This window comes from Heterodontus francisci, chromosome 19 (genome assembly GCF_036365525.1).
Source record: "Heterodontus francisci isolate sHetFra1 chromosome 19, sHetFra1.hap1, whole genome shotgun sequence".
Classification (NCBI taxonomy): Eukaryota; Metazoa; Chordata; class Chondrichthyes; order Heterodontiformes; family Heterodontidae; genus Heterodontus; species Heterodontus francisci.
The window spans coordinates 36122299-36150037 of NC_090389.1; the positions used below are offsets into that span (position 1 = coordinate 36122299).

The following is a 27739-nucleotide window of genomic DNA, read 5'->3' on the forward strand; positions in this document are numbered from 1 at the left end:
TTCACCCTGTAGTGATTGGTGTATGAAAACATGGCAGCCAATTTGCACATAGCAAGGTCCCACAAACAGCACTGAGATAAATGACCAGATGATCTGTGGTGTTAGTTGAAGAATAATATTGGACAGGTCACCAAGAAAACTCTGATGCTCTTCTTTTTGACAACCTGTCATGGGATCTTTTAAGTCCACCTGAGACAGCAGACGGCACCAGTTTAACATTTCACCTGAAAGACGACACCTTTTGCAGGGAAGCACTCCATCAATACTGCAGTGGAGTGTCAGCTTAGATTTTGTGCACATGTCCTGGAGGGGTCTGAAACCCAGAACTGACTGCCACAGAGGCAAGAATGCTACCACTCTGCCCAGACTGACATCTAATGTTGAAGTTGAAGTTAATTTGCATTTTTGGGTAGTGTAAAAGAAACTTTACTTTGCAGTGACAAACTGCATATTATTGATGCTGACATTAGGTGAAAAAAGTGGGCAAAAAACTCAATTTCCAGTACTGTGAATGGGCAACTTACTGAGTATAAATATACCACCACCTTCAAAAAGATAGGAGTCTCGATCATGATAAATATTCACTCAGCAATTTCACCAATTTTCAACAAAAGCAAAATACTGCAGATGCTTGAAATCTGAAATAAAAACAAAAAATGCTGGAAATACTCAGCAGGTCTGGCAGTGTCTGAAGAGAGAAAAGCAGAGTCAAAGTTTCAGGTCATTTTTATTTCACTAATCTTCATATTTCTAGAGTACCAAAGAAGGTTGGTGGGCAGAAAACAAATATAAAGTTGGTTTGAAATCCAATCCTGAAGAAATGCAGTATTAACATCAACACATGGGAGGAAACCAGCAAAGACCACAAACTGTAGCAATCAGTGTTCGGGCAGGGAGTTCACAAGTTAATTGAACAAGCTAGAACTGCCAAAGAAGAAGAGAAACATAGATAGAGAAAGAACGTCAGTCTCCTGTGACGACACCATCAACTGGACTATCTTTCATATGTTCGGTTTATGGTACATTATGTATCTTCTAGGACTGGTTTCTTCTTCTTAGGCAGTCCCTCGGAAATGAGGATGACTTACTTCCATTCCAGGGTTGTGGATGCTTTGGTGACTCAATATTCCATTTCTGGATCCGCACACTCTGCCACAGGTGGGACAGGTGGTGTTTGGTGAGGCGAGTAGATGGGATGCTCGAATTTCCGAACGCTCCTTCCATTGTTTGCACTTGGTTGCTGCCTGGGCATGCTGACTTTGTTTGAACTAGCTGGCACCTTCACGGATGCTTCTTCTCCATTTTGGGCAGTCTCGGGCAAGATATTCCCACAAATCAGTGAAGATGTCATTTTTTCAGGGAGTCTTTAGGGACATTCTTGTAGTGTTTCCTCTGCCCTCCTGTCGCTTCTTGTCGTGATGGAGCTTGTTTTGGGAGTCTTGTGTCAGGCATGTGGACGATGTGGCCCACCCAACGTAACTGACTAGCCATGACCAATGTCTCGATACTGGGGATGTTGGCCTGAGAGAGGACACTGATATTGGAGCGCCTGTCCTGCCACTGAATTTGCAGGATCGTGCAGAGGCACCGCTGGTGATACCTCTCCAGGGCTTTGAGATGCCTGCTGTACAGTGTCCATATTTCTGACACATACAAGAGGGCAGGTAACACTGCGGCCCTGTAGACCATGTGGTTGGTGCAGATTTGAGGTCTTTGTTGTCAAACACTCTTTTCCTCAGACAACTGAAGGCTGCGCTGGCACATTGGAGGTGATGCTGAGTTTCATCGTCGATGTCTGCCCTTACTGAGAGGATGCTCCCAAAGTATGAGAAGTGATCCATACTGTCTAGTGGTTCGTCGTGGATCTTGATAGTTGGGCAGCAGTGTTGCGCTGAGGGAGCAGGCTGGTGGAGGACGTTTGTCTTCCGGATGTTTAGCTTAAGGCCCATTCTTTCATACGCTTCCATGAATGCATCAATGAGGGTTTGAAGCTTGGCCTCTTATTGTGCGCATACGGAAGCATTGTCAGTGTACTGCAACTTAATGACAGAGGTTGGAGTGGCCTTGGTCCTGGACTGGAGGTGACGTAGGTTAAATAGTTTCCCGCTCATCCTGTAGAGTAGATCAACTTCCACAGGGAGCTTCCACATGGAGATGAGGTGGAGTGTTGCGGGGAGGAAGATGGCAAAGAGCGTTGGTGCGATGACACAGCCTAGCTTGACCCCAGTTTGCACTCGGATTGGGACAGTGACAGATCCATTAGCAAGGATTACAGCTTGCATATTGTTGTGCAGCAAGCAGAGGATGGTGATGAATTTCTCCGGGCAGCCAAATTTGAGGAGGCTGTTCCATAATCCCTCCTGGTTGATAGCGTCCAAGGCTTTTGTGAGGCCAAAGAAGGCCATGTATAAAGGTTGCTGCTGCTGCTGCCTACATGTTTCTTGGAGTTTTCTTGCTGTGAAGATCATGTCCACCGTCCCAGTTGATGGATGGAATCCACATTGTGATTCCGGAAGGGGCTCTTCAACCAGAGGGAGGAGGCGGTTTGAGAAGGACTCTTGCGATGACTTTCTCTGTGGCAGACAGTAGGGATTAAAGGCCTGCTCAGGTCAGGAAATAAAAACCCGACCCGAACCCGACAGAACCACATCGGACCCGAGCCCGAGTCCCTCCACTTTTTCCTGCGCCCGACCTGACCGGAGCCCGACCTTACCACCAGAATGATTCCATAGTGCACTCACTCACTGTACCACTTTTGGATTAAGGTAGCTGCAGCATGAGTGTGATGACATCATTGAGACGCTCACTCGCTCACTGCACAGACTCAGAGTTTCCCTCCTTGACGTCCCGGACTCCAGCTCAGGTAAGTTTTTCAACTTTTACACTTTCCACTCCAGCAGAGCAAAATGCAAGACTTCCTGTGTGTGGCCGACCCGGACCCGACCTGAGCCCGAAAGCCCGACCCGGAGGAGCGACCCGACACATGTCGTTGGGTTCAGGTTGGGTAGCAGACCTTTATCAGGGATACCCCTCTGTAGTTACTGCAGTCGGTCTTGTCGCCTTTTTTGAGGATGGTCACAATTACGGCATCTCGGAGGTCCTCTGGCATGCTCTCTTCCTTCCAGTAAGGGAGATGAGACCATGTTTTTGTGTCAAGAGTGCCTTTCCACCGTAATTTAGAATTTCGATGGGAATTCCATCTACGCCGGCAGCCTTATTGTTTTTTAGCTGTCGGATGGCCTTTTTGATCTCATGTTTGGCTGAGGTTGTGCTGAGGTCATGGTGGGTAGCATGCTGTGGAATGTGGTCGAGGGCACTCGCATCAAGGACTGAGTCGCGATTGAGGAGATCTTTGAAGTGCTCCTTCCAATGAGTGCTGACTGACTCTCTGTCCTTGATCAGTGCCACTCCATTCTTTGCTCTCAGTGGGGTAGGTCCTTGGGTACTTGGGCTGTAAATGGTCTTGTCTGCGTTGAAGAGTCCACGCATGTTGTGGCTGTCAGCGAGTTACTGTACTTCCTGTGCTGTTTCAGCCCACCAGCTACTCTTTGGGTCACAGGTTTTCTGTTGAACTTCGGCCTTCAATTGTCTGTATACCTTTTTTATTTCTTCGAATTTTGATGATACTTCCAGTTCAGGAATGCCTTGTGCTTGCGATTTAGTAGCTCCTGTATCTCCTGGTTGTTCTCGTCAAACCAGTCGTGAAGTTTCCTGATCAAGAAACCAAGAGTATCTTCGCAAGTGCTGATTATGATAGCTTTGAGGGCAGACAAGGCATCGTGGACATTCTGTGGTTCCTGTTCGTTGAGCGTCGTCAAGTTGCTTGTAAGACGCTGCCTGAGTAGGTCTTTTCTCGCAGAGTCCTTGATACGATCGACATTGATTTTCCTACGGCAGTGCTTCTGCTGCCGCTGCCATTTTTGGACTGGGTTTGTGGAGAGAGTAGCTCAGATAAGGCAATGGTCGGCCCAGCAGTCATCGGCTCCGATAATGGCACGGGCGATGCGAACATTCATGCGGTCCTTCGCTCGGACGATGATATAGTCAAGCAAATGCCAATGCCTGGAGTGAGGGTGCTGCCAAGAGGTCTTATATTTGTCTCTCTGACGAAATAGGATATTCATTATGATCAGGCCATGCTCAAGGTATTTCGTCAGAAGAAGGACTCCCTCAAAATGAACGTCGGGATCTGGAATATCAGGACTCTCATGATGTTGGCCCTTCCAACAAACTTCCTTGCCAATCACACCTTTCCAAAGGTTTGTGCCCCTTCCATCTCTGGCATTGAAGTCTCTGAGGAGAATCAGCCCGTCTTCCTTGGGAACATGGGACAGTGATTAAGGCTGGAGTAGAATTCCTCTTTGGCCTCATCTGTTGCTTCTAGGGTTGGGTCGTACACGCTGATGACTGTGGCGTGCTGTTTCTGGGTTAGGATGAGCCAGAGGCTCATGAGACGATCGTTTAATCCACAAGGCGGGTCACTGAGGTGGTTGGTTAGTTCATTTTCTTATGGCGAACCAACCCTGCAGACTTGGTGCTCTTCTGGTTTACCTTTCCAGAAGAAGGTGTACCCAGCACCTTGTTCCTTGAGCTGGCCTTCTCCTGCCCCACCATGTCTCACTCAGGACAGCGATATCATTGTTGCAGCGGCGGAGTTCTCGGGCGGGCTATTATAGAGGTGTGACATTCAGGTCTGTCGCTGCTGGGGTTGTCCATGAGAGTCCTGATATTCCAGATCCCGACGTTCATTTTGAGGGAGTGAAAGATGCCTGTGCGTGGGTTCTTTTAATGTGGGGTGGCCATTACACACCGATTACCACAACGTCCAAGCGAAGCAAGGTCTTTGTCCAATGGCAGGAATGGCCGAGACGATTAGAGACCAGGCTCCGCTACACAGACGGGGACTAATGTATACACATGGCCAGCATGTCCAGCTGGCAAGCCAGGGTGCAGGCTGTGTGGATCTGCGTCAGGGTGTTCTTGAAGGGGTAGTTGAAAGCCTGCTCCAAGTCTACCAGCTCCATGAGGGATCCCGGGGAATCCTCGTCACCGGCCTCGGGCCCTGTGTCTTTCTGTTGCTCTGATGTGTACGACAGGACCAAAATGTCTCTTTGTCCCGCTCTGCCCCTCCCCCTCACTCTTTGTCCCACTCTGCTCCCAGCTCCTCGGTCTTTGTCCCCACCCTGCCACTGCTGCCGCTCTCGCTGTGTTCCCGCGACTAGTTTCTCTCTTTATACTGCTGCAGTCGCTGTGTATGGCAGGACCAAGATGGCTCTTTGTCCCGCTCTGCACCTCGCCCTCGCTCTATGTCCCACTCTGCTCCCGGCTCCTTGCTCTTTGTCTTCACCTCGCCGGTCTCACAATGCTCCCTCTCGGCTCCGCTGCGTTATACTGCCGCTGGTCTTGCTGTGCTCCATCTCGGCCCCGCTCCGGCCTGGTTTACACAGCCATCTAAACGCTCACCAAAATGTGATCAATCTTAAAACTTGAATTTTTTTTATGTGAAGAAGCAGACTTACTTGATTATCAAAGGATTGCCAGAAAATTAGAGAAACCTTATGACCAGACTGAGTGAGGGAGACAATGAAAGGGATAAACTGTTCACTGAAGCATTGCTCTTAGTAAAAATTGCAGTAGGAAAATGTAATTATTCACAGAAGTATTAAATCATTGCACTCGCTGAAGTGATGCAGACTACACACCACATGAGTGGGAATAAATCAGACTTTCTGGTTTTCCAAAACAAGCTTATTAATGGCTTTCTGAAAGATACTTGCTGCATACTATCAGATAGTTATTACAGTGTAAAATGTGCTTTAGCTAAAAGTGATAGGGTCAAAGTGGCTTTAATTATAAATCCCCTAAATAACTTGAAATTGCAACAATCACCCAACATTTGAACAGATTTTCTGTTCCAACTACTCTTTTAAACAAAACAATTGCTGCTCAACAACAGGTATACCGTTTTGGATACTGTTGTGGGGGATGACTTACCAGGGGTAAGCAATGGGGTACAGGTCTCTGGCACAGAGTCTGTCCCTGTTGCTCAAAAGGGAAGGGGGAAGAGGAGCAGAGCATTAGTCATTGGGGACTCCATAGTTAGGGGAACAGATAGGAGGTTCTGTGGGAACGAGAGAGACTCACGGTTGGTGTGTTGCCTCCCAGGTGCCAGGGTTCGTGATGTCTCGGATTGTGTTTTTGGGATCCTTAAGGGGGAGGGGGAGCAGCCCCAAGTCGTGGTCCACATAGGCACCAACGACATAGGTAGGAAGAGAGATGGGGATTTAAGGCAGAAATTCAGGGAGCTAGGGTGGAAGCTTAGAGCGAGAACAAACAGAGTTGTTATCTCTGGGTTGTTGCCCGTGCCACGTGCTAGCGAAGCGAGGAATAGGGAGAGAGAGGAGTTGAACACGTGGCTGCAGGGATGGTGTAGGAGGGAGACTTTTGGTTTCCTGGATAATTGGGGCTCTTTCTGGGGTAGGTGGGACCTCTACAAACAGGATGGTCTTCACCTGAACCAGAGGGGTACCAATATCCTGGGGGGGAGATTTGCTAGTGCTCTTCGGGGGGGTTTAAACTAATTCAGCAGGGGAATGGGAACCTAAATTGTAGTTTCAGTGTACAGGATGTTGAGAGTAGTGAGGTCAGGGATAAGGTTACAAGGACGCAAGAGGGCACTGGCAAGCAAGAACTTGGTTTAAAGTGTGTCTACTTCAATGCCAGGAGCATCTGGAATAAGGTGGGTGAGCTTGCAGCATGGGTTGGTACCTGGGATCTCGATGTTGTGGCCATTTCGGAGACATGGGTAGAGCAGGGGCAGGAATGGATGTTGCAGGTTCCGGGATTTAGATGTTTCAGTAAGAACAGAGAGGATGGTAAAAGAGGGGGGGGGGGTGTGGCATTGTTAATCAAGGAGAGTATTACAGCGGTAGAAAGGACGTTTGAGGACTCGTCTACTGAGGTAGTATGGGCCAAGGTTAGAAACAGGAGAGGAGAGGTCACCCTGTTGGGAGGTTTCTATAGACCTCCGAATAGTTCCAGAGATGTAGAGGAAAGGATAGCGAAGATGATTCTCGACAGGAGCGAGAGTAACAGGGTAGTTGTTATGGGGGACTTTAACTTTCCAAATATTGACTGGAAATACTATAGTTCGAGTACTTTAGATGGGTCAGTTTTTGTCCAGTGTGTGCAGGAGGGTTTTCTGACACAGTATGTAGACAGGCCAACCAGGGGCGATGCCACATTGGATTTGGTACTGGGTAATGAACCCCGCCAGGTGTTAGATTTAGATGTAGGTGAGCACTTTGGTGATAGTGATCACAATTCGGTTAGGTTTACCTTAGCGATGGGCAGGGACAGGTATATACCGCAGGGCAAGAATTATAGCTGGGGGAAAGGAAATTATGATGCGATTAGGCACGATTTAGGATGCGTAGGATGGGGAAGGAAACTGCAGGGGATGGGCACAATCGAAATGTGGAGCTTATTCAAGGAGCAGCGACTGCGTGTCCTTGATAAGTACGTACCTGTCAGGCAGGGAGGAAGATGTCGAGCGAGGGAGCCGTGGTTTACTAAAGAAGTTGAAGCGCTTGTCAAGAGGAAGAAGAAGGCTTATGTTAGGATGAGACGTGAAGGCTCAGTTTGGGCGCTTGAGAGTTACAAGCTAGCCAGGAAGGACCTAAAGGGAGAGCTAAGAAGAGCAAGGAGAGGACACGAGAAGTCATTGGCGGATAGGATCAAGGAAAACCCTAAGGCTTTCTATAGGTATATCAGGAATAAAAGAATGACTAGAGTTAGATTAGGGCCAATCAAGGATAGTAGTGGGAAGTTGTGTGTGGAATCAGAGGAGATAGGGCAAGCGTTAAATGAATATTTTTCGTCAGTATTTACAGTAGAGAAAGAAAATGTTGTCGAGGAGAATACTGAGATTCAGACTACTAGGCTAGATGGGATTGAGGTTCACAAGAAGGAGGTGTTAGCAATTTTGGAAAGTGTGAAAATAGATAAGTCCCCTGGGCCTGATGGGATTTATCCTCGGATTCTCTGGGAAGCCAGGGAGGAGATTGCAGAGCCTTTGTCCTTGATCTTTATGTCGTCATTGTCGACAGGAATAGTGCCGGAAGACTGGAGGATAGCAAATGTTGTCCCCTTGTTCAAGAAGGGGAGTAGAGACAGCCCTGGTAATTATAGACCTGTGAGCCTTACTTCGGTTGTGGGTAAAATGTTGGAAAAGGTTATAAGAGATAGGATTTATAATCATCTTGAAAAGAATAAGTTCATTAGCGTTAGTCAGCACGGTTTTGTGAAGGGTAGGTCGTGCCTCACAAACCTTATTGAGTTTTTCGAGAAGGTGACCAAACAGGTGGATGAGGGTAAAGCAGTGGATGTGGTGTATATGGATTTCAGTAAGGCGTTTGATAAGGTTCCCCACGGTAGGCTATTGCAGAAAATACGGAAGTATGGGGTTGAAGGTGATTTAGAGCTTTGGATCAGAAATTGGCTAGCTGAAAGAAGACGGGGTGGTGGTTGATGGCAAATGTTCATCCTGGAGTTTAGTTACTAGTGGTGTACCGCAAGGATCTGTTTTGGGGCCACTGCTGTTTGTCATTTTTATAAATGACCTGGATGAGGGTGTAGAAGGATGGGTTGGTAAATTTGCGGATGACACGAAGGTCGGTGGAGTTGTGGATCGTGCCGAAGGATGTTGTTGGGTACAGAGGGACATAGATAGGCTGCAGAGCTGGGCTGAGAGATGGCAAATGGGGTTTAATGTGGAAAAGTGTGAGGTGATTCACTTCGGAAGGAGTAACAGGAATGCAGAGTACTGGGCTAATGGGAAGATTCTTGGTAGTGTAGATGAGCAGAGAGATCTTGGTGTCCAGGTACATAAATCCCTGAAAGTTGCTACCCGGGTTAATAGGGCTGTTAAGAAGGCATATGGTGTGTTAGCTTTTATTAGTAGGGGGATCGAGTTTCGGAGCCACGAGGTCATGCTGCAGCTGTACAAAACTCTGGTGAGGCCGCACCTGGAGTATTGCGTGCAGTTCTGGTCACCTCATTATAGGAAGGATGTGGAAGCTTTGGAAAGGGTGCAGAGGAGATTTACTAGGATGTTGCCTGGTATGGAGGGAAGGTCTTACGAGGAAAGGCTGAGGGACTTGAGCTTGTTTTCGTTGGAGAGAAGGAGGAGGAGAGGTGACTTAATAGAGACATATAAGATAATCAGAGGGTTAGATAGGGTGGATAGTGAGAGTCTTTTTCCTCGGATGGTGATGGCAAACACGAGGGGACATAGCTTTAAGTTGAGGGGTGATAGATATAGGACAGATGTTAGAGGTAGTTTCTTTACTCATAGAGTAGTAGGGGCGTGGAATGCCCTGCCTGCAACAGTAGTAGACTCGCCAACTTTAAGGGCATTTAAGTGGTCATTGGATAGACATATGGATGAAAATGGAATAGTGTAGGTCAGATGGTTTCACTGGTCGGCGCAACATCGAGGGCCGAAGGGCCTGTACTGCGCTGTAATGTTCTAATGTTCTAAATATTAAGGATAATACAAAGAACTACTGAGAATTTCGGAATAAGTTGTTATTTTGGTACAATTTTGACGGTCGTGTAGGTCTGTGTTTGGGTTTATTGCACTGTTGAATTGTGTTGCACACAAATTCAATTTATTAATATCGGGTCAGGGATAGTGACCAAATATGTAGCGCAATTAAGTGTCATGTTTGGACATGACATTCATTACATGATTGTTCTGTCGTTTATCTTGACAACAAATAATACCTTCATTATTACTTACCCCAAATGACTTCTTCCAATTAGGTGTTCCCTTTATTAAGGTTTGTAACTCCTAAACTTCTCATTGTAACCAGCTTTCATTTTGGGCCCAGCTGCTGTTCTTTTAAAGTCTGGTTAACATTTCAATTCTTGATAAAATAACCCATCACCACACCCCCCTCCCCACCCCCAGCCTTTGAGAGGAATATTTTACCAGTGCCATGTGTTTGAATAATAAGGTTTAAACGTATTTTTGGAGAGGTTAAAATGTAAGAGCTTTGTAAATATTTGATTAAGACTGCATATAAAAGCTAAATTCCATATTGTTTTCACTTGTACTTTGCCTGTGTAAATTAGAGAAAAAACGGCTGCTGACAATTTAGCAATTAAGTAGAAATTTTGAATACTAGGAGAAAACATGTTGCGGTGTAGTAGAAACTACTATTAAACAGTACAGTAAAGAGAAATGCAAAAAATTATTATAGAAAGTTCTGGTGTTTAAATTTTAGCAGTTAGAGGCAAACATTAAGCTGATTATGCAGCAAAATATGTAGTATTCGGATATTAGAAAGCACAAAATAATTGTGTTCATTTTGTGCTTTTTTAATTCACGGCTGAGTTAATACTAACAGTGAACAGTACAACCAAAACAAATGCTAATGGTCGTTCCTTCTAGCCAGCTATAATTAAAAGACTGGTTAGTCTGCCACCAATTACTATTGTTGACATTTTGCAAAAATCAGCATCTGCAAGCGACAGGCTTTCTTCAGTCATGAAGATGTCGCTGATAGTGATATCAGTAGCCTCAAGTTTAATAGAGTTTCAACCATAGTCTTTACAGGATTGTCTATCATCAGGGTCAATGTGGAAATTGATTATGCTCCAGAACAAGCCTGTGTTTAAACCGTGGAAGGATGGCGACAGCATGACTGCTTCTGATACCTTTCAGCCAGCAATGCTTTCGGCAAGGAGGAAATGTGGTATTTTAGGAAGCAGACCTCCTTTACACGGCAATTCAGTATAAGTTATTGTTTCATAACAGCCATCTACGGTGACTGTTACATCACTATTTTCACACAGTGTTAAGCATTCTCAGGCCAGAATTTTTGTTTCCATTTTCGACATGTTATCCTTCTGTGACTAGGATGTTTAACGTATGGTTTTAGTTTTTCACAACAGAAAATACTGACAAGGCCACAGGCAAAAGAGGAATTTAAAGTTGCATAGGGACTTACTTTCACGCATCACATCTGGCATTAACGGGGCGGTAAGGGCCTCAAAACTTGTTTGACAGCACCATGTTGAAAGGGGTCTGCAGCTACAGCCCGCCCGTTTCAGGAAGTAAATCTCTTTTAATATGCAAATTGGGGTCCAAGGACCATGATTACCATATTAGGTCGGAGCTAGTTGGAGTGCGTGCTGTGTATGGTCCTATTAGTTCCATGGGTGATGAAGTCGAAGAGGCCCAGCAAAAGTAAGTTAGGAATTATTTCTGTTGGGCCTGGAGGACAATTTGTCTAGCAACCCTCCCTCCCTTCACCCATCTTCCCCCCCCACCTCACCCCCCCCCCCCCCCCCCCCCCCGCCTCACCAAAACACTTACCCAGCTGTCAGCTTTGGTGGCCAGCGTTAATCTGGCAAGCTGCATTGGGACATCCAATTGGCATCCTGCAACTCACCACCCTGATGTCAATGAGACCGGAGCCTCAAAATTATGGCTACCTCATTACCATGGGTATGGGTGACCAGCTCCTGTCAGTCTGTCATCCCAAGTATCAACACTAATCCCAATCTGTTATCAAGACAAATTTTATACAAGACTTCAAATAATTTTTATTATGTTTCATAATTGCTTTTAAACTGATATAGATGAACAAAATATTACATTTAATTCCAATCGGCACACAATGCTTCAAAATAACCTTTCCTCATGCTCCAACACTTCTTAGGAGAGCTTTATTAATGTGATAATACAAGAGCACATTTTTATGTAGTTCATTACAAATGTAAGTTATTTATACCGAGTGCTTGGTACCACAAACCCAGTGTCTCTCAAGATCTCAAGTCACCAGTTGCGCCATGAGAATAGAAAGTGCCAGAAATACTCAGCAGATCTATCAGCATCTGTGTAGAGAGAAACAGAGTTAACGTTTCAGGTCTGTGACCTTTCATTAGAACTGGCAAAAGTTAGAAAAGGAACAGTCTTTGAGCAAGTGAAAGTGGGGGGGGGGGGGGGGGCAGGAAGAAGATAAAAAGGGAAGGCCTGTGATAGGACGGAGGGCAGCAGAGATTAAAGGACGGAGATGTCATGGAACAGAATGCAAATGGAGTGCTCAATAGTTGTTGTAAAAGACAAAGAATAAGTCCAGAACGAGTTCTAATGGCAGAATAATGAACAGCTCTGTCCGAAAGCAAAAACATGATAAACAAGTTTAAGACTAGCATATGGTTAAAAAATAAATAATTAAAAAAATATTTTGCCGTATATTCACAATACCCTGTGACCTGCCCCTCCCTGACACTGAACGATCTGTACTTAGCAAAGGACTCAGTTTTATCCCCTTGTACCCCCACCTCAATGAATTTCACACTCGGCAGGATGTTGAGCTTTTCTTCTGTCGCCTTCGCCTCAGCCTCACTTCTTTGGCTAGGAGTCCTCACCCCGAACAGCAGACCTACTCCCCCACCTCCCGGTATTCTCCCTCTGGCTCTTTCCCACTCTAGATCTTTTCATTGAGAAGTGTCGGCGTGACATGGCCATCTTAATTTCTCTGTCCCCCTCATTCATTCTAACCTGTGTTCCTCTGAACTTGTTGCACTTTGTTCTCTCAGGTCTAATTCTGACATTGTGATCAAACCTGCTGACAAGAGTGGTGCTGTTGTTGTCTGGCGTACTGACCTCTACCTCGCAGAGGCTGAGCACCCACTCTCAGACACTTCTTCCTACTCTCCCCGGACCATGACCCCATCCAAAAACAGGACTGTCCTTGTAGACTCATTGTTTCAGCCACACTGAACTTATTTATTCCTATCTTGATTCTATTTTTTCTCCCCTTGTCCAGTCTCTTCCCACCTACAGCAGTGATTCTTCTGATGCCCTATGTCATTACGACAGTTTCCAGTTTACTGGCCCTAACAGCCTCCTCTTCACTATGGACGTCCAATCTCTCTACACCTCCATCCCCCACCAGGACGGTCTGAGGGCTCTCCGCTTCTTCCTTGAACAGTGGCGCAACCAGTCCCCATCCACCACCACCCTCCTCTGCCTTCGCTGAACTTGTTCTCACATTGAACAACATCTCCTTCAACTCCACTCACATCCTCCAAATAAAAGGTCTTGCTATGGGTACGTGCATGGGTCCTAGTTACGCCTGTCTTTTTGTGAGGTATGTCGAACATTCCTTGTTCCAGTCCTACTGAGGCCCCCTCCTCCAACTCTTTTTTCGGTATATTGATGACTGGATCGGTGCAGTTTCCTGCTCTCTCCTTGAACTGGAAAACTTCATCAGCTTTGCTTCCAATTTCCACCCTTCTCTCACCTTTACATTGTTTATCTCCGACACTTCTCTTCCCTCCCTTGACTTCTCCGACTCCATCTCTGGGGATAGGCTGTCCACTAATATTTATTATAAGCTCACCAACTTCCACAGCTACTTCGACTACACTTCTTCACACTTCTGCCTCCTGTAAGGATTCCATTCCATTCTCCCAGTTTCTCCATCTCTGATGCATTTATTCTGATGATGCAACTTCCACAACAGCACCTCTGATGTGTCTTCCTTTTTCCTCAACTGAGGATTCCCCCACACTGTGGTTGACAGGACTCTCGACCGTGTCCACCTTATTTCCTGCACTTCCACTCTCACCCCTTCCCCTCACTCCCAGAACTGCGACAGGGTTCCCCTTGTCCTCACTTTCCATCCCACAGCCTCCACATCCAAAGGATCATCCTGCACCATTTCTGTCACCTCCAGCGTGATGACACCAAACACATCTTTCCCTTCCCTCCCCTGTCAGCATTCTGAAGGGACCTTTCCCTCCGCGACACCCTGGTCCACTCCTCCATGACCCCCAACACCTTGTCCCCTTCCCATGCAATCACAGGAGGTTTAATACCTGCTCTTTTACCTCCTCTCTCCTCACCATCCAAGGCCCCAAACACACCTTCCAGGTGAAGCAGCAATTTATTTGTACTTCTTTCAAGTGAGTACCCTGTATTCGCTGCTCACAACGTGGTCGCCTCTACATTGGGGAGACCAACTGCAGACTGAGTGACTGCTTTGCAAAACACCTCCGCTCGATCCACAAGCATGACCCTGAGCTTCCGGTTGCTTGCTATTTTAATTCACTATCCTGCTCTCATGCCCACATTTCTGTCCAAGGCCTGCTGCAGTGTTCCACTGAAGCTCAATGCAAGCTCTAGGAACAGCACCTCATCTTCTAAGTAGGCACTCTACAGGCTTCTGGACTCAATATTGTGTTCAATAATTTCAGACCGTGAGCTCCATTATTGATTGATCGGTGAGGAGAGAGGAGGTAAAAGGGCAGGATCTTTGGGAAATCCATACATCAGGGTTTCCCATCCGCAGATGCTCCTCGGCTCACTTCCCACCTCCGAGTTAGTTATTATCAGGACTCGTGTGTTCCATTGAGATATTGATGAAGCCGCATTTTCACTTCAACGTTCGCCATAACTTGCTTGCACAGACAATGAATTTGAGATATATGTCCATTGCAATGACTTTATCGAGAAATTGACCAACATTGTAAATGCATGCTTCACAGGCTTTAAAGTAGCTCAAATGCTCATGTTGTTAGCTGATGATACCATTTGTGTAGATGATTGTGGACATTCAAGCAACTCAAAATCCATTAACAAGCTGGGCCATGAAGTGGAAAAATAACTTTAACATAGATAAATGTGAGTTGATGCACTATAGTAAGAAAATAGAAACATCACCTACACCTTACAAAATAACAAACTGAATGGGGTAGAAGAGCAAAGGAATCTTGGCATACAGGTGAAAATTCATTAAAAGCAGCATTGCAGGTCAGCAAAGCAATTGAAAATGCTAACAAAGTACTGGTATTTATTTCTAGGGTTATAGAATTCAAAAGTTGTGAAGTTGTATTAAACCCTGGTCAGGCCACACTTAGAGTAAAGAGAAAGACCTGCATTTTTATAGCGCCTTTCACAACCACAGAACATCCCAAAGTACTTTCAGCCAATAAACTACTTCTGATGTGTAGTCACTGTTGTAATGTTGGATACGTGGCAGACAATTTGCACACAGCAAGCTCCCACAAGCAGCATTGTCAAATGACTAGATAATCTGTTTTTGTACTGCTGATGAGGGCTAAGTATTGGCCAGGACACTGAGCAGACCTTCCCTGCTCCTCAGAATAGTGCCATGGGATCTTTTACAGCCATGTGAGAGAATAGATAGGACCTCAGCTTAACATCTCCAACAGTACAGCACTCCCTCAGAACTACTTTGGAGTGTCAGCCTAGATTTTTGTACTCAAGCTCTAGAGTGGGACTTGAACCCACAATCTTCTAACTTAGAGGCAAGAGTTTTACACACTGAGCCAAAGGCTGACATGGGGGTACATGTTATACAAAGAACAGAGAAGCAATGATGATACCAGAACTGAGAGCTTACAACTATCAGGAAAGTTTGAACAGTTTGTGTGCATTTTTTTTTGGAAATGAGAAAACTTAGAGGTGGCCTGATAGAGATCTTTAAAGCTATGAATGGATTGGACAGGGTAGAAGTGGAGAGATTGTTTCCAACTGTGGGAGAATCCAAAACTAGGAGCTGTTACTACAAGATATTTACTAATAAATCTACCTGGGGAATGAGGAGAAATTTCCTCATTCGGTGAATGGTTCGAATGTAGAATTCAATACAACAGGAAGTGGTTAAGACAATGAGTCCATGAGAGAAAAGGCCGAAAGGCTGAGATGAGGTAGATAAAATGGGAGGAGACTCATGTTGAGTATAAACACCAGCTCAGATGTGTTGTGATGTCTATTGTATGTAATATGTAAAGCTTACTTAGGGCAGCCTACCTCACTTACCTCAAGCAAAACACAAAGTGCTGGAAATACTCAGCAGGTCTGGCAGCATCTGTGGAGAGAGACAGAAAGTTAACGTTTCAGGTCTGTGACCTTTCATCAGAACTAGCAAAGGTTATAAAAGAATTAGGTTTTAAACAAGTGAAGGGGAAGGGAGTGGGGAAGAGAACAAAGGGGAAGGTGTTTGATAGGGCAGAGGGAGATTAAATAACAAAGCTGTCCTGGGACAAAGGCGAAGTGTGTGTTGATGCTTGTGGTGAAAGAGAAAGCATTAGTCCAGAGAGAGTGTTAATAGTGGAATAATTAGCAGCTCTGACTACATGAAAAACAGGCACGTGGTTAAAAAATAAAATATTAAAAAAAGGCCAGTCATGCTCTGACGTTATTGAACTCAATGTTCAGTCTGCGATGCTGTAGAGTGCCTAATTGAAAGATCAGGTGCTGCTCCTCGAGCTTGCGTTGATGTTCACTGGAACACTGCAGCAGGCCAAAGACAGAAATGTTGGGATGAGAGCAGGCGGGAGTGCAGAAATGGCAAGCAACAGGAAGCTCGGGGTCATGCTTTCGGACTGAGTGGAGGTGTTCAGCAAAGCGGTCACCCAATCTGCATTTGGTCTACCCAATGTGGAGGAGACTGCATTGTGAGCAGTGAATACAGTGTACTAAATTGAAAGGAGTACAAGTAAATCGCTGCTTCACCTGAAAGGAGTGTTTGGGGCCTTGGATAGTGAGGCGAGAGGAGGTAAAAGGACAGGTATTACACCTCCTGCAATTGCAAGGGAAGGGACGAGGTGTCGGGGGAAATGGAGGAGTGGACCAGGGTGTCATGGAGTAAACAATCCCTTCGGAATGCTGACAGGGAGGGGAAGGGAAGATGCATTTGGTGGTGGCATCATGCTGGAGGTGGTGGAAATGGCAGAGGATGACCCTTTGGATGTTGAGGCTGGTGGGGTGGAAAGTGAGGACAAGAGGAACCCTCTCCCGGTTCTGGGAGGGAGGGGAAGGCTTGAGGGCAGAAGTGCCGGAAATGGGCTGGACACGGTTGAAGGCCCTGTCAACCACAGTGAGGGGGAATCCTCAGTTGAGGAAAAAAGAGGACATATCAGAGGGCGCTGTCGTGGAAGGTTGCATCATCAGAGCAGATGCATCGGAGACAGAGAAACTGGGAGAATGGAATGGAGTCCTTACAAGAAGCAGGGTGTGAAGAAGTGCAGTCGAGGTAGCTGTGGGAGTCGGTGAGCTTATAATGAATATCAGTAGACAGCCTGTCCCCAGAGATGGAGACAGAGAAGTCAGTGGAAGGGAAGGGAAGTGTCAGAGATAGACAATGTAAAGGTGAGAGAAGGGTGGAAATTGGAAGCAAAGTTGATAAAGTTTTAAAGTTCGGGGTGGGGGCAGGAAACGGCAGCGATACAGTCATCAATGTTCTGTAAAAAGAGCTGGGGGACTGGAACAAGGAATGTTCGACATATCCCACAAAAAGACAAGCATAACTAGGACCCATGTGGGTAGCCATAGCAACACCTTTTACATGAAGGAAGTGAGTGGAGTTGAAGGGGAAGTTGTTCAATGTGAGAACAAGTTCAGCCAGGCGGAGGAGGGTGGTGGTGGATGGGGACTGGTTGGGCCTCTATTCAAGGAAGAAGCGGAGAGCCCTCAAACCATCCTGGTGGGGGATGGAGGTGTAGAGAGATTGGATGTCCATAGTGAAGAGGAGGCGGTTAGGACCAGGAAACTGGAAATTGTCAAATTGACATAGAGCATCAGAAGAGTCACAGATGTAGGTGGGAAGAGAATGAACCAGCGGAGAAAAGATAGAGTCAAGATAGGAAGAAATATGTTCAGTGGGGCAAGAACAGACTGAAATGATGGGTCTGCCAGGACAGTCCTGTTTGTGGATTTTAGGAAGGAGGTAGAAGCGGGCTGTCTGGGGTTGTGGGACTATAAGGTTGGAAGCTGTAGAGGGAAGATCTCCGGAGGAGATGAGGTCAGTGACAGTCCTGTGGACAGTAGCTTGATGTTCAGAGGTGGGGTCATGGTCCAGGAGGAGGTAGGAAGAAGTGTCAGAGAGTTGGCGCTGAGCCTCTGAAAGGTAGAGGTCAGTACACCAGACAAGGAACAGCACCACTCATGTCTGCAGGTTTGATCGCAATGTTGGGGTTAGACCTGAGAGAATGGAGTGCAGCACGTTCAGAGGGAGACAGGTTAGAGTGAGTGAGGGTAGCAGAAAAACTGAGACGGCCAATGTCTCGCCAACAGTTCTCAGTTGAAAAGATCAAGAGTGGGTAAGAGGCCAGAGGGAGGGGTCCAGGTGGAGGGAGGATGCTGGAGGTGGGTGAATGGGTCTGCTGGTCAGGGTGAGGACTCCTGGTCAAAGAACATGGAGGCGAAGGCGAGCACAAAATTCATTCAGGTGGGGGCGTAAGGGGATAAAACTGAGTCCTTTGCTGGGTACAGAACGTTCAGCCTCAGAGAGGGCAAGGTCAGAGGGTATAGTGAATAGACAGCAAGGGGTCAGATCAGAAGGGATGGGGTCAAAAGGAGAACAAGGATCTGGCAGGCCATTAGTCCCCATAAGCTGCTGGAGCTTGCATTCCTTAACACTGAAAGGAAGAAAAAAGGTTTTTTGTTAATGCGTCAGATAAGACGAAGGATGAAATGAAACTGCGGAGTAGAATAGCTTTGAGATGAGATGAGGCAGTGCTTCTGGAGAGAGAGGTCCAGTGTGTACATGTGGCGGCACAAGTGGCGGTGCGTGGCACTGATTGTGGATCTCAGGATGCGGCAAGAGCAGCAGTCCGAGGAACATTGTATTTCTCGGACATGCCTGTAGTCCTGGGTGGATTCAAAACATGAAGGATGAAATTTCAGTTGGAATCCACATGGAATAAGTTGGAGCCCGAGACAGTCACTGAGGAAGGAGATGTGGTTGTGAAAACAAGTTTTGGTAGACACTTTATCAAACGCCAGGAGGGAAATAGAAAGCAATGAAGGTGAACAAGGTAAAAGAGACAAACAAAAATCCCATCAGAGAGAAGAGCAGAACTTCTTGAAGGTAGGCATTCCTCACTTCCCTCCTGCGAGCTATCAAGAAGGTTACGCTGGATTAATACATCAGTGCAAATCCTGCTTAACCAATTTGAATCTCATTAAAAATTGTTGCCAGGTAATTTTGCAGTTGATCACTTACTGGAGCCTTTATTTATAACCAGATTAATCTAGACTGAAATAAATGTATTGATTTATTTCCAAAATCACTGTAATGAATTATCTGTGCTTAACTGTACAGTTAGAAATTAAATTACAAAGTAAAGTGCAGGCTTATATTAAAAGACCAATTGTCATTTATTATAAACTAGTTTCGACGCATATAGTCTACAAATCTCATCATAGTTCAGTTGAGTCTTCTTTTCACTTGTATTGACAGAATGTGACTTGTGGCAGTATTGGATTGAAGGGCCTTCTTGGACTCATTAAAATTACAGTAATACCTTCCTATTCAACCTACTCCTACCTTTAATGTTGACCCTGGATTGAAATTTCCCCAACAGGACATTGTTATCTCCCAGCTTACTGTTTTACTGTCATCTGTGTGTTAGATTAATAAATAATGGAGTATGTGTGGAAGAGAAAACGAGAAGCATGACGATGTACAGGAATAGAGGGAGAGCAGTCACAAACCACACAGGGACAGTGTTATTGGTTATTTATTAAAAAGGTGGATAAACCATAAGAGCAATCACGTATGAAGACAAACTTAAAAAACATAAAAATAAAATAATTTCACTCCAGAGTTTCAGGATTTTGCTCCAAAAGAATTATGTGTACCTATTCTGGAAGAGATACAACACACTCCACACTCCATTTGGATACAGGTGGAGATAAAAGAGAGGGACAGAGTTGGGACAAAAGAAGGTGCAGCAGAGGCTGGAATTCAGAAATTAAAGATCGAAAAGAATTCAAGAAAAGAAAGAATAATGAAAGGATTAGGAAACAGAAAAAACAAACTTCTGATCAGGCCATTCCACCAGTAGATGAGTGATGCAGCAGACCAAACTCTGCCTGAATGGACAGGCACAGGCCTTGGTAATGTGGAGAAATCAGTTCAGCCATGAACTTATTGAATGGCGGAGCAGGCTGAAGGGGTCGAGTGGCCTACTCCTGCTCCTAATTCGTATGTTCGTATGTTCAATCAATAAGAGGAGAACAAGGTCATTGCCCTCTGCAGAATAGGCACATCACATGAGGAGAAGCGCATCGATGGTATTGATCAGGAAAATCAGAGACGTTTAACATGGTTTTGAGGTTGGAGGAGAGGAAGTGGAAGAGCCCAGTGGTACTCACAGTAAGATCCACTAGCAGACATTACTGGGGTTAATCGATCCCCTTTGGGATTAATTGACCTCTCTGCAGGATTTTCAGTTGCATTAAGAGGCCTCAGCATCACATCAACTTTAAGTTGGTAGGGGGAATGGTAATGTTACAGCTAGAGTTACTCGGCTAGTAATCCAGAAGCTTGGCCGAATGCACCAGAGACATGAGTTCAAATCTCACCATGGCAGCTGGGGGAATTTGAATATAGTTAATTAATAAAACTGGAATAAACTTAATCTCATTAATAATGATCATAAAACTACCAGATTATCATAATAACCCATCTGGTACACTAACGTTCTTCAGGGAAGCATATCTGCTGTTCTTAACTGGTCAGGTGTACATGTGACTCCAGACCCACAGCAATGTGATTGACTCTTAACTGTGCTCTGAAATGGCCTATCAAGCTGTTCAGTTGTTTCAAATTTCTACAGAAAAGTCAAATAAGAATAAAACTGGATGACCCCCATGAGGTCTCATGGCATCAGGTCAACTCAGGCAAGGAAACCTCCTGCTGACTAGCGACTACCGCTCTCCCTCAGCTGATGAAACAGTACTCCTCCATGTTGAATATCACTTGGAAAAAGCACAGAGGATAGGAAGGGTGCAGTCAATATCCATCATCAAAAGTAACACGGTAACACCACCACTGGCCAAGTCCTGAAGGACTTATCTGCAAGACTGGGCCTGCGGCAGGTGGTGAGAGAACCAACAAGAGGAAAAAAACAACTTGCCCTCGTCCTCACAGATCTACCTGTTGCAGATGCATCTGCCCATGACTATTGGTAGGACTGACCATGGCAAATTCCTTGAAGAGACAAAGTCCCAACTTCACACTGAGGACACCCTCCACCGTGTTGTGTGGCACTACCACCGTGCTAAATGGGATAGACTCGGAACAGATATAGCAGCTCTAAACTGGGCATGCATGAGGTGCTGTGGACCACCAGCAGCAACAGAATTGTAACCTCATAGCCTGGCATATCCCTCACTCTACCATTGCCAACAAGCCAAGGGACCAACCTGGTTCAATGAGGAGTGTAGGAAATCATGCCAGGAGCAGCACCATAGAATCGGTACAGGCCATTTGGCTCATTGTGTCCACGCCAACTCTCTGCAACAGCAATTCACTTAGTCCCACTCCCCTGCCTTTTTCCTGCAGTCCTGCATTTTTTTTCTGCTCAGATAATTATCCAGTTCTCTTTTGAAGGCCTTGACTGAATCTACCTCCACCACACTCTCAGGTAGTGCATTCCAGATCCTAACCACTCGCTGTGCAAAAAAGTTTTTCCTCAGGTCACTGTTGCTTCTTTTGTCAATCACCTTAAATCAGTGTCCTGTGATTCTGGATAATTTAGCAAATGTGAACAGTTTCTCCCTATCTACTCTATCCAGACCCCTCATGATTTTGAATACCTCTTTCAAATCTCCATTTAATCTTCTCTTCTCCAAGGAGAATAGGCCCAGCATCTCCAACCTATCCACGTAATTGATGTTCCTCATCCCTGGAACCATTCTCAAGGATCTTTTCTGCACCTTCTCTAATGCCTTAACATCCCTCTGAAAGTATGGTGCCCAGAACTGGACACAATACTCCTGTTGAGGCCGAACCAGTGTTTTATGCAGGTTTATCATAACTTCCTTGTTTTTGTACTCTCTGCCCCCATTTATAAAGCCCAGGATCCCATATACTTTATTAACTGCTTTCTCAACCTGCCTTGCAACCTTCAACGATTTGTCCACAAACACCCCCCGGTCCCTCTGCTCCTGCACCCCTTTTACACATTTCTGTTTAATTTATATTGCGTCTGCTTGTTTTTCTGACCAAAATGAATCACTTCACACTTTTTTGCATTAAATTTCATCATCCACTTGACTGCCCATTGCACCAGCCTGTCTATGTCCTCTTGCAGTTTATCATTCTCCTCCTCACAGTTCATAGTTCCAAGTTTTGTACCAGCCGCAAATTTTGAAATTGTGTCCTGTACACCCAAGTCCAGGTCATTAACCTATATCAAGAAAACCAGGGAAGCCAACACCGACCCCTGGGGAACCCCACTACTTTCCTCCAGTCTGAAGAACAACTGTTCGCAACAACAGTAGGCGGTGGCGTAGTGGTATTATCACTGGACTAGTAACCCAGAGACCCAGGGTATTCCTCTGGGGACATGGGTTCAAATCCCACCACAGCAGAAGGTGGAATTTGAACTTAATAAAAATCTGGAATTAAAATCTGGAATTAAAAACTAGTCCAATGATGGCCATGAAACCATTGTCGATTGTTGTAAAAAAACCCATCTGGTTCACTAATGTCCTTTAGGGAAGGAAATCTGTTGTCCTTACCTGGTCTGGCCGACATGTGACTCCAGACCCACAGCAATGTGGTTAACTCTTACATGCCCTCTGAAATGGCCCAGCAAGCCACTCAGTTGTACCGAACCACGACGAAGTCTATAAAAAGGAATGAAACCGGACGGACCACCCGGCATCGACCTAGGCACCGGAAATGACAACGGCAAACCCAGCCCTGTCGACCCTGCAAAGTCCTCCTTACTAACATCTGGGGGCTTGTGCCAAAGTTAGGAGAACTGTCCCACAGACTAGTCAAGCAACAGCCTGACATAGTCATACTCACGGAATCATACCTAACAGACAATGTCCCAGACACTGCCATCACCATCCCCGGGTACGTCCTGTCCCACCGGCAAGACAGACCCAGCAGAGGTAGTGGCACAGTGGTATACAGTAGGGAGGAAGTTGCCCTGGGAGTCCTCAACATCGACTCCGGACCTCATGAAGTCTCATGGCATCAGGTTAAATATGGGCAAGGTAACCTCCTACTGATTACCACCTACCGCCCTCCCTCAGCTGATGACTCAGTACTCCTCCATGTTGAGCACCACTTGGAGGAAGCACTGATGGTGACAAGGGCACAAAATGTACTCTGGGTGGGGGACTTCAATGTCCATTACCATGAGTGGCTCGGTAGCACCACTACTGACCGAGCTGGCCGAGTCCTAAAGGACATGGCTGCTAGACTGGGTCTGCGGCAGGTGGTGGGGGAACCAACACGAGGGAAGAACATGCTCGACCTCGTCCTCAACAATCTGCCTGCCGCGGATGCATCTGTCCATGACAGTATTGGTAGGAGTGACCACCGCACAGTCCTTGTGGAGACGAAGTCCCGCCTTCACATTGAGGATACCGTCCATCGTGTTGTGTGGCACTATCACCGTGCTGAATGGGATAGATTTCGAACGGATCTAGCAATGCAAAACTGGGCATCCATGAGGCGCTGTGGGCCATCAGCAGCAGCAGAATTGTACTCAACCACAATCTGTAACCTCATGGCCCGGCATATCCCCCACTCTACCATTACCATCAAGCCAGAAGACCAACCCTGGTTCAATAAAGAGTGCAGGAGGGCATGCCAGGAGCAGCACCAGGCATACCTCAAAATGAGGTGTCAATCTGGTGAAGCTACAACACAGGACTATCTGCGTGCCAAACTGCGTAAGCAGCATGCGATAGACAGAGCTAAGCGATCCCATAACCAACGGATCAGATCGAAGCTCTGCAATCCTGCCACATCCAGCCGTGAATGGTGGTGGACAATTAAACAACTAACTGGAGGAGGTGGCTCCACAAATATCCCCATCCTCAATGATGGGGGAGCCCAGCACATCAGTGCAAAAGATAAGGCTGAAGCATTTGCAACAATCTTCAGCCAGAAGTGCCGAGTTTATGATCCATCTCGGCCTCCTCCTGAAGTCCCCAGCATCACAGATGCCAAACTTCAGCCAATTCGATTCACTCCACGTGATATCAAGAAACGACTGAAGGCACTGGATACTGCAAAAGCTATGGGCCCTGACAATATTCCGGCAATAGTACTGAAGACCAATGCTCCAGAACTTGCTGCACCCCTAGCCAAGCTGTTCCAGTACAGCTACAACACTGGCATCTACCCTGCAATGTGGAAAATTGCCCAGGTATGTCCTGTACACAAAAAGCAGGACAAATCCAACACAGCCAACTACCGCCCCATTAGCCTATTCTTAATCATCAGTAAAGTGATGGAAGGTGTCATCAACAGTGCCATCAAGCGGCACTTGCTTAGCAACAACCTGCTCAGTGATGCTCAGTTTGGGTTCCGCCAGGGCCACTCAGCTCCTGACCTCATTACAGCCTTGGTTCAAACATGGACAAAAGAGCTGAACTCAAGAGGTGAGGTGAGAGTGACTGCCCTTGACATCAAGGCAGCATTTGACCGAGTATGGCATCAAGGAGCCCTAGCAAAACTGAGGTCAATGGGAATCAGGGGGAAAACCCTCCGCTGGCTGGAGTCATACCTAGCGCAAAGGAAGATGGTTGTTGGAGGTCAATCATCTGAGCTCCAGGACATCACTGCAGGAGTACCTCAGGGTAGTGTCCTAGGCCCAACCATCTTCAGCTGCTTCATCAATGACCTTCCTTCAATCATAAGTTCAGAAGTGAGGATGTTCGCTGACGATTGCACAATGTTCAGCACCATTCGCAACTCCTCAGATACTGAAGCAGTCTGTGTAGAAATGCAGCAAGACCTGAACAATATCCAGGCTTGGGCTGATAAGTGGCAAGTAACATTCACGCCACACAAGTGCCAGGCAATGACCATCTCCAACAAAAGAGAATCTAACCATCTCCCCTTGACATTCAACGGCATTACCATCGCTGAATCCCCCACTATCAACATGCTAGGGGCTACCATTGACCGAAAACTGAACTGGAGTAGCCATATAAATACCGTGGCTACAAGAGCAGGTCAGAGGCTAGGAATCCTGAGGCGAGTAACTCACCTCCTGACACCCCAAAACCTGTCCACCATCTACAAGGCACAAGTCAGGAGTGTGATGGAATACTCTCCACTTGCCTGGATGGATGCAGCTCCAACAACACTCAAGAAGCTCGACACCATTCAGGACAAAGCGGCCCGCTTGATTGGCACCCCATCTACAAACATTCACTCCCTCCACCACCGACGCACAGTGGCAGCAGTGTGTACCATCTACAAGATGCACTGCAGCAACGCACCAAGGCTCCTTCGACAGCACCTTCCAAACCCGCGACCTCTACCAACTAGAAGGACAAGGGCAGCAAATACATGGGAACACCACCACCTGCAAGTTCCCCTCCAAGTCACACGCCACCCTGACTTGGAACTATATCGCCGTTCCTTCACTGTCGCTGGGTCAAAATCCTGGAACTCCCTTCCTCACAGCACTGTGGGTGTACCTACCCCACATGGACTGCAGCGGTTCAAGAAGGCAGCTCACCACCACCTTCTCAAGGGCAATTAGGGATGGGCAATAAATGTTGGCCTGGCCAGCGACGCCCACATCCCGTGAATGAATAAAAAAAAAACTCTGTTTACTGTCAGTCAGCCAATTTTGTATCCATGCCTTTTATTCCAAGCCTTTAACATTGCTGACAAGCATATTGTGTTGCACTTTATAAAATACCTTTTGGAAGTCCATGTGCACCACATCAATCCTCTCTGTTATCTCATCAGAAAACTCAAGCATCTTGGCTAAACGCGATCTTCCGCTAACAAATCCATGCTGGCTTTCCTTAATTAATCCACATTTGTCCAAGTGACTATTATTTTTGACTCAAATTATTGTTTCTAAAAACTTTCCCACCACCAAGGTTAAAATACTGGCTTGCAGTTGCTGGGCTTGTTCTTATGCTCTTTTTTGAACAAGGGTGTAACATTTTCAATTCTTCAGTCGCCTGGCACCACACCTGTATCGAAGGAGGATTTGGAGATTGTGGTCAGTGCCTCCGCAATTTCCACCCTTCCCTAAGAATGCTTGGATGCATCTCATCTGGTCCTGGTGACTTATCAACTTTAAGTACAGCCAACCTATCTAATACCTCCTCTTTATCAATTTTTAGCCCATCCAGTGTCTCAGCTACCTCCACTTTCACAATGACTTGGGCATCATCATCTTCCTTGGTAAAGACGAAAAGTACTCATTTAGTACCTCAGCCACGCCCTCTGGCTCCATGCGTAAATCCCCTTTTAGCTCCCTAATCAGCCCCACTCCTTTTCGCACCCTTTTACTACTTATGTGCCTATAGAAGACTTTTAGATTCCCTTTTATGTTAGCCGCGAGTCTCTTCTCATACTCTCTCTTTGATTCTCTTAGTTGTTTTTTTCACTTCCTCTCTGAACCTTCCATTTTCAGCCTGGTTCTCAATTGTATTATCCACCTGACATCTATCATATGCACCCTTTTCTGCTTCATCTTACTCTCTATCTCTTCCGTCATCCAGGAAGCTCTGGATATGTTTGCCTTATCTTTCACCCTCATGGGAATGTATCTGGAGTGTACCCAAGCTATCACCTTTTTAAAAGTAGCCCATTGTTCAGTTACAGTTTTGCCTTCCAATCTTTGATTCCAAATTACTTGGGCCAGATCTGTTCTCACTCCATTGAAGTTGACCCTCCCCCAATTAATTATCTTTTCCTTCCAAACCCATGACCTCTACCAACTAGAAGGACAAGGGCAGAAAATACAAGTCACACTCCATCCTGACTTGGAACTATATCGCCATTCCTTCACTGTTGCTGGGTCAAAATCCCAGAACTCCCTTCCTCACAGCACTGTGGGCATGCCTACCCCAAATGGACTGCAGCAGTTCAAGAAGGCAGCTCACCACCACCTTCTCAAGGGCAATTAGGGATGGGCAATAAATGCTGGCCTGGCCAGTAACGCCCACATCCTATGAATGAATAAAAAAAAAGGATTGCTCATGTCCTTTCCCATAGCTAACTTAAACCTTATAATGCTATGGTCACTGTCTCCTAAATGTTTCCCTACTGTCACTTGATTCACTTGACCCACCTCATTCCCCAGAAACAAATCCAGCAATGCCTCCTTCCTTGGAAACATACTGATGCAGAAACTTCTCCTGAACACACTCTAGAAACCCTTGCTCCTCTCTGCCTTTTACACTATTACTATCCCAGTGTATATTAGGATAATTGAAGTTCCCCCATTGTAACTATAATTCTTGCACCTCTTTGTAATTTCCTTGCAAATTTGTTCCTTTCCATCCTTCCCAATAGTTGGTGGCCTATAGAATACCCCCAGCAATGTAATGGTACCTATATTATTTCTTAGCTCTAACCAAATAGATTCAGTTCTTGACCCCTCAGGACATCCTTTCTCTCCAGCATTGTAATGTTCTCCTTAATCAATACAGCTACCCCTCCTCCTGTCCTTCCTTCCCTATCTTTCCTGAACACTTTTTATCCAGGAATATTTAGTATCTGGTCCTGCCCTTTTTCGAGCCAGGTTTCCATTATACCTACAACATCATATTTCCTCTCTGCGCCTACAGGTCACCACCTTATTTACCACACTCTGTGCATTCATAAACCTAATTTAAACCCTATTACATTCCTCTTACACTGACTCCACCTAATTCCTTACTATTTCCTACTCTAGTGCTATCTGT

The 27739-nt window shown here is 46.0% G+C and overlaps 1 protein-coding gene and 1 long non-coding RNA gene across 6 annotated transcripts in view; one reads left to right on the plus strand and one right to left on the minus strand.

The window, feature by feature from the left end:
- The window catches only part of LOC137380018 (uncharacterized), a 69486-nt gene extending 59584 nt beyond the window's left edge, over positions 1-9902 (minus strand). Inside the window, exon 1 of the long non-coding RNA XR_010976951.1 lies at positions 9803-9902. This is a non-coding gene — a long non-coding RNA (uncharacterized lncRNA). The remainder of the gene's footprint in view (positions 1-9802) is intronic.
- LOC137380015 (contactin-4-like) overlaps positions 1-27739 on the plus strand; it is a 1659092-nt gene that overhangs the window by 1464667 nt on the left and 166686 nt on the right. The gene's annotated exons all lie outside the window — the stretch shown is intronic.